Source organism: Asterias amurensis, chromosome 1, assembly GCF_032118995.1.
Source record: "Asterias amurensis chromosome 1, ASM3211899v1".
Classification (NCBI taxonomy): domain Eukaryota; kingdom Metazoa; phylum Echinodermata; class Asteroidea; order Forcipulatida; family Asteriidae; genus Asterias; species Asterias amurensis.
Genome location: NC_092648.1, coordinates 27,053,869 through 27,067,698, shown reverse-complemented (window position 1 = coordinate 27,067,698; position 13,830 = coordinate 27,053,869). Strand labels below are relative to the sequence as shown.

At 37.3% G+C, this 13,830-nt stretch overlaps 1 protein-coding gene across 1 annotated transcript in view; it reads left to right on the top strand.

Annotated features, from left to right (window-relative positions):
* Nucleotides 1-13,830, top strand: part of LOC139935014 (protein dispatched homolog 1-like) — a 59,856-nt gene that overhangs the window by 5,400 nt on the left and 40,626 nt on the right. Inside the window, exon 2 of the mRNA XM_071929460.1 lies at nucleotides 10,035-10,205. The gene's annotated coding sequence lies outside the window, so the exon portion shown is untranslated. The remainder of the gene's footprint in view (nucleotides 1-10,034; nucleotides 10,206-13,830) is intronic.

The following is a 13,830-nucleotide window of genomic DNA, read 5'->3' as shown; positions in this document are numbered from 1 at the left end:
ACCATGAATCAAACCCACACTTTGATGACTTAACCTACAGAATTCGATGCCCTTTAACCACTCGGCCTTGACACCCCAATGTTATTTATCAAGTTAGGATTTGAACCAAGGTCCACATGGGTAAAGGTTTAGCCAACTTGAATCCAATTTAGCCAACCTCGAGGATCATTAACAAGCTTTAGTAAGAACAGAAAAGTATTAATAATAATAATTTATTTTTAATATAGCGTCTTACATAAAAAAAATCTCAAAACGCTGTACAGTAGATCAATAGTACAAACATTAAGCTAAAAAGATCAAGCAAAATACTGCAAAATTACATTGTACAATAAGAACGACAAAAACAAACAATGACAAAGACCAATACAAGATAATCAACAATTTAACACTTAATGTAAAAAGTCAAAGATAATGTCTTTTAAACAGAAATGTTTTGAGGTGGGTTTTAAAAACATCGAAGTTGGAGATAATCCTCAAATGAATGGGTAAATTATTCCAAAGGGTGGGAGCATAAATAGAAAAAGCCCGATCCCCATAAGGAAAAACTAAGTTTGACACCAACACAACTTCTAGAACCAATATGAGAGCGACACATTATTTGAAATTAATTCTGACAGATAGCGAGGGGTCGATTTACTGTGATGAATAAGTTAAAAAATAACACAGACGATTTAAGTATTTATATCAGTGTCTCGTGTCATCAGAGCCTCTCATAGTTCAAACCTAGGCCACAGCCATCATAATCTATTCTGCTTTCTGTCCTGTGCATCAGGGATAATGACCAATTAAAACTATTAACACCCTCCACTTTGCATGTAAATGAACAACCCTCATATTATTAGATCATTAACCCTGAAGGCAACAACTTAATTGCAATTGGTGATACACACACCTGTTCAGGTAATAAATTTCCAGGGACTTGTGAAATGCAAATTGAGATGATTTGTGGCCAAACTGGCACCAGTGACATTTGCAGACAAATTAAGATGATTTGTTTCTGCTTAACTTCAGCTTCACTTCACTTCAGGTGCCAGAACTTCAACAAGGAGCAAAATATGTTATTGTTCACTGTTCCATGGATGTAGAGTTTCATGTACCTCCATGACTGTACTGACCAGCATAGATTTCCCCTAGATTGCACAATGATGACCCCCATATATATAAGAATAACTTTGTTGGACAGCTGGCCCTCTGGGATTTAATTGGATTTAGAGCCCACCACTAAAATTGTTTGTAAAACACTTGTACTGACACCTTCATTTCAAAGTCAATTACTTCTCAAATTTGTTTTTAATTCTTGATATCAATGTTACACAGTACATGTAATTTACAGTTGAGGCTTGAATTGTGTGTGAGCAAATTAGTCCAGTTTTGAGATCTGGAAAGAATTAAAGTACCTGATATTGGTGTTTTGTGTCACAATACATGTGTACCGTAGAGCAAAGAGTAAGGAGAGACTCTCTCCTTCACACTGACCGTACCACACAGACACAATGACATTACCCATCTTGCAAACTACCACAAAACCCCACCCCTTCCTTCGTAACAACCTGTCAGTTGATCATGGATCAAAGATTCCAGCATAATTTATTCTCTCAAGGGACAATATCATACTTTACATCTTCTGATCTGTCTGTCTTAGTGAGATTTTAAAGAAGGACGTTCTGAATGCTTGTAACAGCTGTTCATGCACCGGATGAACAAATTTATTATTGAACACACAGGCTTTGGACACAAATTTGCTTAATATTATTGTGCAAACTAGAGCCTGAGGGAACTTGCAGTGTACATGTATGCACATTTGCACTTTGTCTGCTGTGATTGAACTTGGATCGGACGAGTTGGTCTAAAAAAAGGGTTTGTAACCGTTTGTGATAAAATGCATTATGGTTAGAAAGATGTTTTAAAAGTATAATATAATGATCCACACAAGTATCACTCAAAATTGCACGGTTTTCCTTTTACGTCGCGAACTAACACGGTCGCCATTTATGGGAGTCAAAAATTTGACTCCCATAAATGGCCTACCGTGTTAGTCAACGAGGTAAAAAGAAAACCACGCAATTTCGAGGCATATTTGTGTAGATCATTGTATTCTACTTTTACAACATCTTTCTAACCATGCATTTTATAACAAACGGTTTTTCAAAGACCAACTCGACAGATCCACGGCACTGTGTTCCTTTAAGCGATATGCAGTGTCCAAGGTAATCTGTATAAAATTTGATTTGAACCACTCATCAACGACAGATTAATTTTGCTGGTCTTTCCACTTTATCATTCTCTGACTTGTTTGTTCCCCTTCTATTTACAAGTACATTGAAGTAAGCAACCCGCTAAAATATTTCTCTGAAACGCCCCTTTGGTAAGGGGTTAAATAAAAATATATGAATCTGAGAAAATGATTCATGCATGAATTGTTTCTCAGATTTATGAGGGTTGGTATCCCACTCTGGAATGCTGAGGACAAAGATACGGTTGGTACCCACTCCAACCTGATGGATTTGATGTTCTTGTGAAAATACAGGGACAATTTTTTGCTCTTGTCTCAACAAGTAGACACTGACTTTTATTTGTATCTTTATTGATAATTTTGCCAAAATTGTCAGCATTATGTTGACAAAGACCAAGTGTATGACCTAATCTTTTAAAAGCCTTTAAACATAGGGAAATGTTTGTTTGTCTTTACTTGTGGGGGAAAACAATTTAAAATAAGTTTTTTGTACTTTACTGTGTTGTTCCGAAACATGTCTCTAAAATTTAAAAAGCGCCTCACATCCCTAGCAAATAAAACCATGAAAAAAAAGAATGATTTTAATTGAAAGTTCACATGCAATGTACTTTGTAAATATTTACATACTTTTGTAGACATGCCACTTTGCCTGTTCGTGTGCAAGCAATGCAAGGGTTTTGTTTGTCTTTTGTATTAATTGCAAACACTTGTGTGGGCACTTTTTTTTCAGTAAACATGTATGTACGACAGATTGTTTTAGATTGAACTGTATTAATTAAAGCATGTTACATTAAAATTGTACACGTCTGTACATGTTAGTGTGCACTTTCCTGATTTTATTTGTAAAAGCTTACATGTCTGTGTACACATTAATTTAATACCTGAGTGCATGTGTTTGTAGGAAAAAAGAGAGTTAACTTGGAGGTCTTTGCACAAACCAAATTGTTTCTAGTCACGTACGTTGTTACGGTAGTGTGACGCTCAAATAAGGGACCCTAGTGTATTGTACACGAGATGTGCAGGATTAGAAGATAACAGCATTAACCCCGGTAACTTAAACTCATTTACTCCTCCTGGTTTGTTTGGAAACTGTTATGATCCTCTTCATAGCACCAAATAAACACTCGTCTCCCCTCATGGTAACATGTCCAGATGATAATCTCCCTTAGCGCCACAGTATGTTCTAATGAAATTACCTGGAAGCGTTTTAGAGGGCTCCAGTACACCACGTAGCATGGGAAAAAGTGAACTTGATTGCGCCCTGATGATGCCGAGCTGAAGACTAGCCCAAGGGACCTTTCTTCTTCTCAGTCACTTTACTTGGAAGAGATATCGGTAAGAGGAAACTGGGAAGAAAAACGTAGCGGAGACGGGAAGTCAACGACATCTTGATGAATCGGGGGGAAACAATGTATGCTCTTACATGCAGAGGCGGATAACATCCTGCGTGAGGGTACATCCATGTACACTGTACATGTACACTGTACACTGTACTCTTATAATGACTCTTGCCATTAACTTCAATTGATACAGACTTCTTTTTAGAGCAAACGAGACTCAATCCTCTTTGATTGGTCAAGATAATACAGCAGAATGAATGAATGCTATAAATGTTCTATTAATGGAGAATTTACTTTTATCGGTCTTATATTCCGGAAATAAATGCAGCCATGTTTGCTGTTAGCGTGTTGACATTCATACTTTCCATTATTGGTGTAGTTGATTGATTTTATTGAACTACTAAAGTGACAGGTCTTTGAAAAGCGTTTGTTCATGAGTACTTTAGTCACTTGAGCAAGTTTTTGTTTGAGGTCTATTGACCCCTTGCACACGCGTCACACGCGGCGACTGATGCGACGCGCACCATGTTGGTGGGCAGTTAGGTTTATGTTTATTAGCGCTGCGTCGCCTAAAATGTGCACTTCACTGCTTAACGCACAGCATAGAGTTATATATAAAAGCGCACAGTGAAATTTCCCACCAGTATATGGCGCATTCAAGATTTTTCTGATGCTGACGTCAGGTGAAATGGGTCAATTTGTTTGTGTAGCGTAACAATACGCACCTGAATCAGACAAAAACATGTTTATCAACTGATCTATCAATTGGAGAGTAATAAAGAAATGGATCTTCCTTATATTAAATTAGTAAAAGAAAAGAAAAAATTATTTCTTAGAGTTTTGTTTGAAAAAAAACACAGAAATATGTTGTTGGTCGCGACTATAAAATGACGTACACGCACATTATGTACATGTACACACTGCACATTATGTATATGTACGAACACGCACATTATGTACATGTACGTACGTACATGTATGGTGTACTACAGCCTCATACTCCGTGTTTGGAGAAAATCACGGTTGAGGTTGAACTTTTTTTTCAAACTGCTACTTCTTCATTAGTTTAAATTTTTAATCTCATGCTTTTAAGATTGACCAATTCCCAAACACATACATGTATAGTACTTCTTGAGAACGAAAAAAAAACCTAGATTTGCTTACAGAGGCCCTATACCAATGCATACATTGCTTTGTGAAAACACAAACTTCAATAGGTTAACAGATATGCCACTTGGTGGAATTGGAACCATGCCAGCGCTAAGTGTTTTCAATCACTACATACATGTATTGTGATACAACATCTCGTTTAAAAACAGAATAGAATTTCTTGTGATATGTTTGTCACACCACTTGGTGGAAATTGCACCATACGAGCGTTGCATGACCAAAGCTCGACGTGTTGCAAGGGATAAAGTACTATACATGTATCATGCCAATTCGTCATTAAATACAAAATGGACTTTCAGTTGATTAGTTTGTCACGCGAAAAAAAAATTGCATCGTGCGAACGCTATGTGTTTCATCAAGAGATAAAGTAGCGGATTTTGATCAAGCTTTTCTCAGATTCTGATTTTTTGTTTCGGGGCTGGGGGGGGATTAGTCTTAAATTCTCTAAAATTACTAAAAGTTGTCATTTCTAACAATTTTGTTTTAATATCAATAAGCTCTCCAGTGCCTATTACCAAGTCAGTTTTTATGGCCATTAATTTTAATGGAGAAGTTACCAAAGGTCACCCTGGCTTTAAGAAATTCATGTTTTTATGCTGGCTGGTTGTTTATAAATGTATGCACCATTACACACACCTGATAGTAAGCCTATACCTATTCCTAAATATTGCATTTATAAATGCCGCTCTCTCTCTTTTCATTTTTAATGATTGTTCCAAATCTTGTTTATGCCTGACCTGTTTAATGAGACTGGCCTTCATGGATAAATTTATTAAAAACTGTTCACCTGTTTCAAGACAAAGGTCCAGCTTTTATGAGCATGTAGCGGTAGAGTTTCATTTTACATATATACATGTGTTGTACATGTACATGTATGTATGTGTAGGCCTACACGATTTAAAAATAAAAGGTTTTTGTTGTCAAAAAAGCAAACCTGAAATTTTATCTTTGAGAGGGCAGGGCTTGTTTCATCTTGCAAAAGCACTAGCATTGGACAAATTTAAAGTATACCGTTTTACTCCATATAAATGTATATATTATTGGGGGTTTGCAATTTTTGTTACTGCAAATTGTCTCTCTGCATAATGTGCGCATACTGTTTATTTGTTCGTTATGTGGTTTAAGGGTTTTCTGTATTTTTGTAATTTTTAATATTTTTAGACTCGCAAGCCGAAGTGAATTTCACTGTATGTGTGACAATAAATGAATTGAATTACAATGTGTAGGCCCCTATCACACAAAAAACGGAGCATACACAAGTGGATAATCTCTAAAAGGAACTCACAATCTCAGATTAAAATTTTGGGGCATTAAAGTACCGATATCTTTTTATATAACCACATTACTTTTAAGTGAAATGTTTCTTAAAATGCTTTATACCTTTGAAAGCTGCTGTTCTAACCACGTGAAGGAAGCCTTCCTCCATGTTCTAACCAACAATTTTTCTATTCCCAATAACTTTGAGAGTGAATCCGGTGATTACCAACCGCACAAGGGGCTTTGAGGCCAAGGTCAGGGGCAACAGGAACCATGGCCTCTGTGCACTTTCAGGCCTTAAGAAGCAATTCTCAGTCATTTCTCAAACCCTGCAATACCACCATCATCATGTAAGGTGTCTATTTGGTTGGAGCGCTCTAATTAAAATTGACAGAATTGATTAAATTATGAAATGCTTGAACGATGTCGGTCACTGCATTTGTAAACACACTTCCATAGTGTAAGAAGTTCTACCTTGTAACTCAGGCAATTTATTTGAAAAAATTTCACATTGGGTGAAACGCATAGCAATTGCATAGTAGCCCTACATGTATGTAGTAGTTATAAACGGGTTTAAATTGCCTTCTCATTAATAGTTTTTGCTCATCAGGCACCTGTTTAAAAACACCCTAACTAGCTTATTTTTAGCTTTCAAAAAAAAACATCAGGTAAAAGCATTCCGAAAACCTTCATGACCTTGTTTAATATCAAGCGCCCTTCAGAGAAACTTCCAAAGTTTGGCCCAACAGTCTGGGGGAGAACCATTGACGTTATTTAACGCTATTTTATGTGATCTAAACCATTCAAAATGTGAGGTTTTGACCAGTTTGATAGGTGTTGTTGCTGCCTTGGGCTGGGGTGGGGTCGAGGGTGTTGGTGGGGATGATGGATCGCAAGGTGAGCGGTGTAATTTCTTCCTCGTCTTTCAAAATTAATTGAAGCCCATGACGTACTTGCAGACTTTTGGATGATTTTGATGAACTCAGAGTTAGTGAACATATGTGTAGCTGAGAAGGCTTTTTTCCCTCTTCAAAAATGCTATTACAAAATAATGAAAAATCATTACCAAAATGAGGGCAGGTTCATGGTCACAATTCTTGAAACTTAATTGAAATTTGTTGTTTGATGCGCAGGTAGGCTGCTGTGCTGATGGCCCAGATCATGTCAATAATTATGACAGAGATGGTTTATGAACGAGATAATAACCTCATGCACGCAGTATCTCACGATCAATATTTCACGTTATTCGCTCGGCTCAGTCTGCTTTACACAGGTTCTTGTTTTTCAATCATTTTTATTAACTCAAATTCTTGGTCTGAATTGAACTGTGCTGTCATGAAAATTTTCCAGCAAGACACCCATTTCTTTTAGGGATGTAGTAATGTGTACTTAATAAGGGAGTCAATGTGTGGTGAAGAAGTTTTCAACTAGTGGTTTAAACCCACCATGGCCTGGTTCTTGATACTTTTACCGAGACAAAGTCAAAGTTAATTATCAAGAACCAGGCCTCGGCGGGTTTAAACCACTAGTTGAATATCAATTCTTCCCTTTAAAGATAAATCTTAAGGCCTTTTCACACTAGATCGAACTCTGATCTGAAAGCTACATATATTGTACATGGTTCAAATCCACTCTGCAATCACACACTGCCTGACACAAAGTCAGTTTTTATTGCTGTAAAACCCTCAACCCGCCTCCCACCAAGCAGGGTTAGTTTTGACACGAATGGAGTGCTTTTTACAGGTCGGTGCTGGTTTAAAGTGTTGTGTGAAAAGGTTATTCAAATTTACATCGCTGGTGGAACTCATGTCTGTAGCACAAAGAACGGGAATATCCTGAGCTTTATTAACACTACAAAACTGCAGGGCTTGTCCATCACTCTATTTTACTGAAACATCAGTATGAGAAGAAGAAAAAAACTTCAAAGTGTAAAATGTTGTGATCGACTAGCCAGGACTGGAATGTTTTACGCTCTTACATGTACACCACGTGTACATACATGTACATGTCCGTAGATCAGTCCTTGTAATCTTTGAAACAGCATTCTTAAAAAAACAAATCTTGACCATTTCTATTTCTTGTTTTATTATTTACCAATTTTATCTTATCGTCTTTCCCTCTGCTTACTGCACTTTTATTGTCTTACATACATGTACATGTATAAACTTCATCAGCTACATGCTCAGGCTGTAGTTCATTTCAGACATTTGAGACAACAGTAATGGAACAGGTGGTCTCTGGCTGTTGATTAACAATTTAGACCCTTCATCTTTAGAGTGTGTGATGGCCAGCCAGATTGTTCTCACTCTTCTCATCCTATTTTACACTTGTCTGAAACACGACTCAGTCTCTGACCTTTCATCTCCTGATCCTTTTGTATTTTTTTTTTTGACAGTTTGTTGCTTCATCTCGTTTCCGTTTCGCTTTTGTGCCAGGTCATTTGGCCTTTTGATCACGATAGGTACACGATTCAAAGGAGTGAACTAACAAAGGAAAGATGACAAGCGGGTTTTTGGAAAGTGCTTTTTGCTGGTGTTGCCATATATTGTGATTGCAAGATAATTCAAAATCCCCCATTCCCAAGTACACTTACATGATCGTGTTCAAATTTATTTTGAGAACAACATGTTTGACCGCAGGAGCAAGAGTGTCCCTGGGCAAGACACTTAACAGTACAATTGCTACTCGTTACCTTGGAGTTAAGAGGGTAGAGATGGTTAATGTGAATTATTAGCAACCTAAGCACCCATATGTTAGCCCGATGAGTACATGTATACATGTAGGTGCCTGACTGTTCACTGTAAGGTGTTTTGATTCTATGTTAAAAAAAAGCACCCATTATTATTTATTATAACATTAGTTAGCCAGATTGGCACATTTCAGTAATATCGAAGTTGCCAAGTAACAAAGTGCTCTTCTTACCATAGCATTTCACATTGGGTCAACATTAATTTTAGCTGTGTAAACATGGTAAAGCTGTATCAATCAATCAATCAATCAAACATAATTTGTATAGTGCCTAAATCAAAATCAGAATGATGCCAAAAGCATAAAACCTTAATTTATAACGGACATTGAAGAGCTGTTGATAGTATAAAACATTGTGGGAAACGACTCCCTGAAGTAACATAGTTTTCGAGAAAGAAGGAATTTGATTTTGAGACCTCAGAAATACATATTGAGTCCTCAAAATCAAGCATCTGAAAGCACACAACTTCTGTGACAAGAGTGTTTTTTCTTTCATTATTATCTCGCAACTTCAAAGACATATTGAGCTCAAATTTTTACAGGTTTGTTATTTTATGCATATGTTGAGATACACCAAGTGAGAAGACTGGTCTTTGACAATTACCAATAGTGTCCAGTGTCTTTAAAGCTTACACTGGACTGAAGCAAGTTGAAATTTCTTTTACTGATACCAAAAGTCTGTTGTTGCAGTTTTCAATATCATGCCCCCATTTTAGACGTAAAACAGTGATGAAACAATGAAAACACAAATTCAAGTACAAACTGACATTTGAGTATTGACCTCAGTGTCAGTTAAAATAAAATGTAGAAAAAAAATGATTGGCAGTGCCTTTTAATAATTTCTACATGAAAAATAATAAAAAAAACTTTCACCAAATGAGTTTATTAACCCAGGGTAATGTTTTATGCAATAAGCTCAATTGTTTTGATTTTACGGATGAGGACATACCAAAATGCTTGAGCACATTTTGGCGTCAGGAATATGCAATCACAGGTACTCAATTAAAGAGTGTCTCGCCATTGCATGAGTCCAAAAGTTCATCTTGTCCCCAACCATTCAATCATCTTTATGTCAAATGTACCCTGTAACTACATCCAGGCTCATTCTTCACCTGAATGCAGAGCAAAGTTGACAATCGGGAGGAAAAAAGAAGGCTTGACTGTCAAAGCTATGGATGGTTAAAGTACGATCCAGCGTTAAATGGCATGGAAAAAAAAGTACCGAAGCAAAGACTCTAGTGTGCAGGTTGATGTTTAAGTAATATGTGGTTATCCTTTGCAAACAGATTGTGAGATCCAGCAGAGTTAATCGAGTGAAATTTCATCCTTGTATCCGAGCGTGAACCGTCCGGTCCAATATGGACAATTGAGACCTTCACTCGAGATCATCGGAAGCTGAAGAGTGGCCATATGTGTACAGCATAGTGTGCATGAAATGCAATGGCATCTGCTAACTGGTGAGTTCTTATTGTCAATTTTAAAGGCACTGTACAACTGGTTTAAAATGCTTTATTCATAGACCAAATCGCCCTATCCGAGTCAGCGTGTCCTTTTAATATTTAGCCTACTGGATGGGCTCAAAGAGGGGACGAGAGGCCGGCTGTAAGTCCAGTAAAAAGTTAAAGGCAGTGGACACTATTGGTAATTAATCAAAATATTTATAGCATAAAACCTTACTTTGTAATGAGTAATGGGGAGAGGTTGATATTAAAAAAAACACTGTGAGAAACGGCTCCCTCTGAAGTAATGTTGTTTTCGAGAAAGAAGTAATGTTCCACAAATTTGATTTTGAGACCTCAGGTTTAGAATTTGAGGTCTCGAAATCAAGCATCTGAAAGCACACTACTTCGCGTGACAAGGGTGTTTTTTCTTTCATTGTTATCTCGCAACTTCGACAACCAATAGAGTTCAAATTTTCACAGGTTTGTTATTTTATGCATATGATGAGAAACACCAAGTGAGAAGACTGGTCTTTGTCAAATACCAATAGTGTCCAGAGTCTCTAACAGTGGTTTCTGTAATTCGTAATATTTGCATTGGGGTTGATGGTTTTACTTAAATAAGTTGCCAGTTGATCATAAAAATTTTAAAGTTCACTAATAATTCATATTGGTATTTGTTTGGAAGATCGGTGCTTTGATGTAATTTACACATGGGTGGTTTTTATGTCAGTATAGGTTTACATACACTTTGGAAGCAACTGGTAAACAAGCAAAAATGTACATGGCAGGCTATACCTACATCATGGTACACATGTACATGTACATGCAGTAAGCTTCAGAATTACAAAGAAATGTTTACTTGTTTCGTCCATATAAAAACCAGGATTAGAGTAAACCTTTTAAAAAGCATTAAACTCATAGTTTGGAGAGAAAAAAGAATCAGAGAGTAGCTATAGGCCTGTGTGTTTTAGTTCAGTGTTTTTTTCTTCACTTGCAGTGTAGAAGATAAAAGTTTAAACTAAAAACAGAGGTAGTTATTTCCTACACAAGTATTGGCCCTCTAGACCTGGGCCCAATTTCATAGAGCTGCTAAGCATAAACACAGGATTACCAACAAAATTTCCACATGATTAGCAGGATAAGCAAACAACAGCTGAAATCAGTAACAAGCAATATGCAAAAAATGGAAATTTGGTTGGTAATCCTGTTTTTATCAACTGATCAAGGAAGAAATTTCATGCTTAGCAAATTGTTGTGCTTGGTGAGCTCTATGAAATTGGGCCCAGGAAAGCTCCTTTAAATACCAAGCAAGCACTTTTACATCAAGAAAGTATTTCCAACAAGTCTACAGGCTTTCTTACAAACATGTAAGATTTCTTATTGAGTGAGGCTTTCTTATACTAAGTACATAAGCTCTGTAAGTAAGCTATCTTATGCCAAGTAAGCTTCTTACACCAAATAATATCGAAAATGTAATTAACCCGTCTGAGTCAATACTGGATAAATGCGTAGAACCACTCAATCTTATGCCAAACCAAAATTATAATTAGAAAAAATAAAAATCTAATCTAATGTACATGTATCTATTCATAACTAACAAAACAGTGTACTTTTCTAATACTCTAATGACCAAAACCCATGTACATTCATCTTAGAAATTACAGTAAACTTTTAAGTAAACCTTTAAATTCTTGTTTATTTGTATACTGTACATGGTTGCACAAATATTTCCTGTTTGATAGGATCCATTCTGGAGTGATTAATGTATACCTTGTGGACTTTAGACTTGGATTAGACGCGTGTAAGAATTGCAGTTAACAAAGCGTGCAGTAAAGAGTTTTATTCTTACCGGTACTGAACATGAGTAGTTTGATGATTGGGGATGAATCGAGGGGCAAAATTGGATAAGGGGGCGGTTGCTCTTCTATTTTCTACCTTTGTACACAATTTGTCATTCTTCTTCTGGTCATCTGTTATCTCTGCATTTATGTGCTTGTGAGTTTGCATCTTGTGGTAAATTGGCTTACTGCAGGCAATCTCTGTTGACAAAGGAAGTTAGCGGACTTAATTACAGATTTGCTGTTTGCTCTGTAAGAATGGTTTGAAGGAACCTGCTGTCTTGATGCTTGAGAGCTGTGTGTTTTTATCATTTTAAGAATTAAAATATAGTCAGTGAGCTTTAGGATCATGCCTACAAAAGAGTTGTATCCAATCAGAAAAGAACGCTAATAATGATAACAGAGATGGTGCACAGGCATGACAGGTCTGTTTGCTTAGTTTTTGAAAGGGCAATTGCAATGGCACCAAGGCATTTTCTCCTTGGTAAAGGGCACCCTATGAGGAAATTGTAAATTTCTACTGCAGAGCACTTCAAGGGCACCTAGGGCATGGAAGCGATTGCCTCCGTGAAGTACAATGTACGTCAGGCCTGGGTGCACAGTATCTTGAGGACCATTCTAAGGCGCCGGTCGCCAGCAAATCAATGTGGCTCAATTGAAAGATCGAAAAGATTATTCTTTTATGATGTCGTTTGAATTATGACATATCAGTTGTATCTCTTGTAGAGAGAGGTGTTCAGTTGAAAAAGGTCCGTATATAGCTTGCCAGTCAAGTTTTCTTTTGGAACAGATAGTATGTATGTGATAAAGTACATGTGGATATAAGTCCTGGTCGCAGGTTGCAAAGTCGGTACAGGTTTTGTATATAAGTGTACATGTAGCATCGACCTAAATCCATGAAGGGTTTTGAATGTAAGGAGCAGAACTCATTTCTAATCAGGTGGCTGTCGCCTGCACCTATGAATTTGACACAACACAAGGACACCCTGTTTTTACTTGTACAATGCACACGACATACGTGTAGCGTACAAGGCCTGTTACTTCATTCAATAGAGAGGCATTTTAAGGGCAAGACAGTTCTGTCATTAACCTTGTGAAGGGCACTTCAATAACGGAAATGTGAATTTTTATGTGACATTTGAGACGGCCCCAAGGCAATGACATGGGTCATTTAAGGCATTTGTCTTAGTGTTACCCCTGAGAATCATCAGGGCCCAATCTCATGGCTCTGATTACTGCTTTCCGCAAACATTTTTGCTTACATCCCAGGTGTGTGCTTTGGAGAGCTCATCAGTAAGTGCAGAATCGAGGGATAAGCAGAGCCATGAAATTGGACCCTGGATGCATACAGCACTGGTCAGCTCTAAATGTGTGTGATTGCTATGAAAGTGCACAAATGAATACTGACATTGTACACTATATACACCTGTACAGTGTACGTAGTACAGGCAAGTGCCTCCCTTTTAAAATAGTGCTGGAGAACACTGTGTAAGAACTTCCCAGACTGAACACAAGACAGATTTGAATCTGTTTCTTCAGCAGATTAAGCACTAGAGATGGGCTGTGCGACATCAATGTTCAGATGAAACTAAATACTAAATTACTTAGACGGGCCTGATACTTCACGGAGGCAACAAAGGTGATTGCCTCCCATGCCCCCTGGTTATTGTCTTGGTGCTTCTGAAATGCTGGAGTAGAAATCTACAATTTCCTCTGTGTAGGGGAGAACATGCCTTGTGCCCTTGCCCTTTCGATGTTCGATAATGAGCAAAGTCAGCAGAAGAACACAGAGAAGTCCTTGA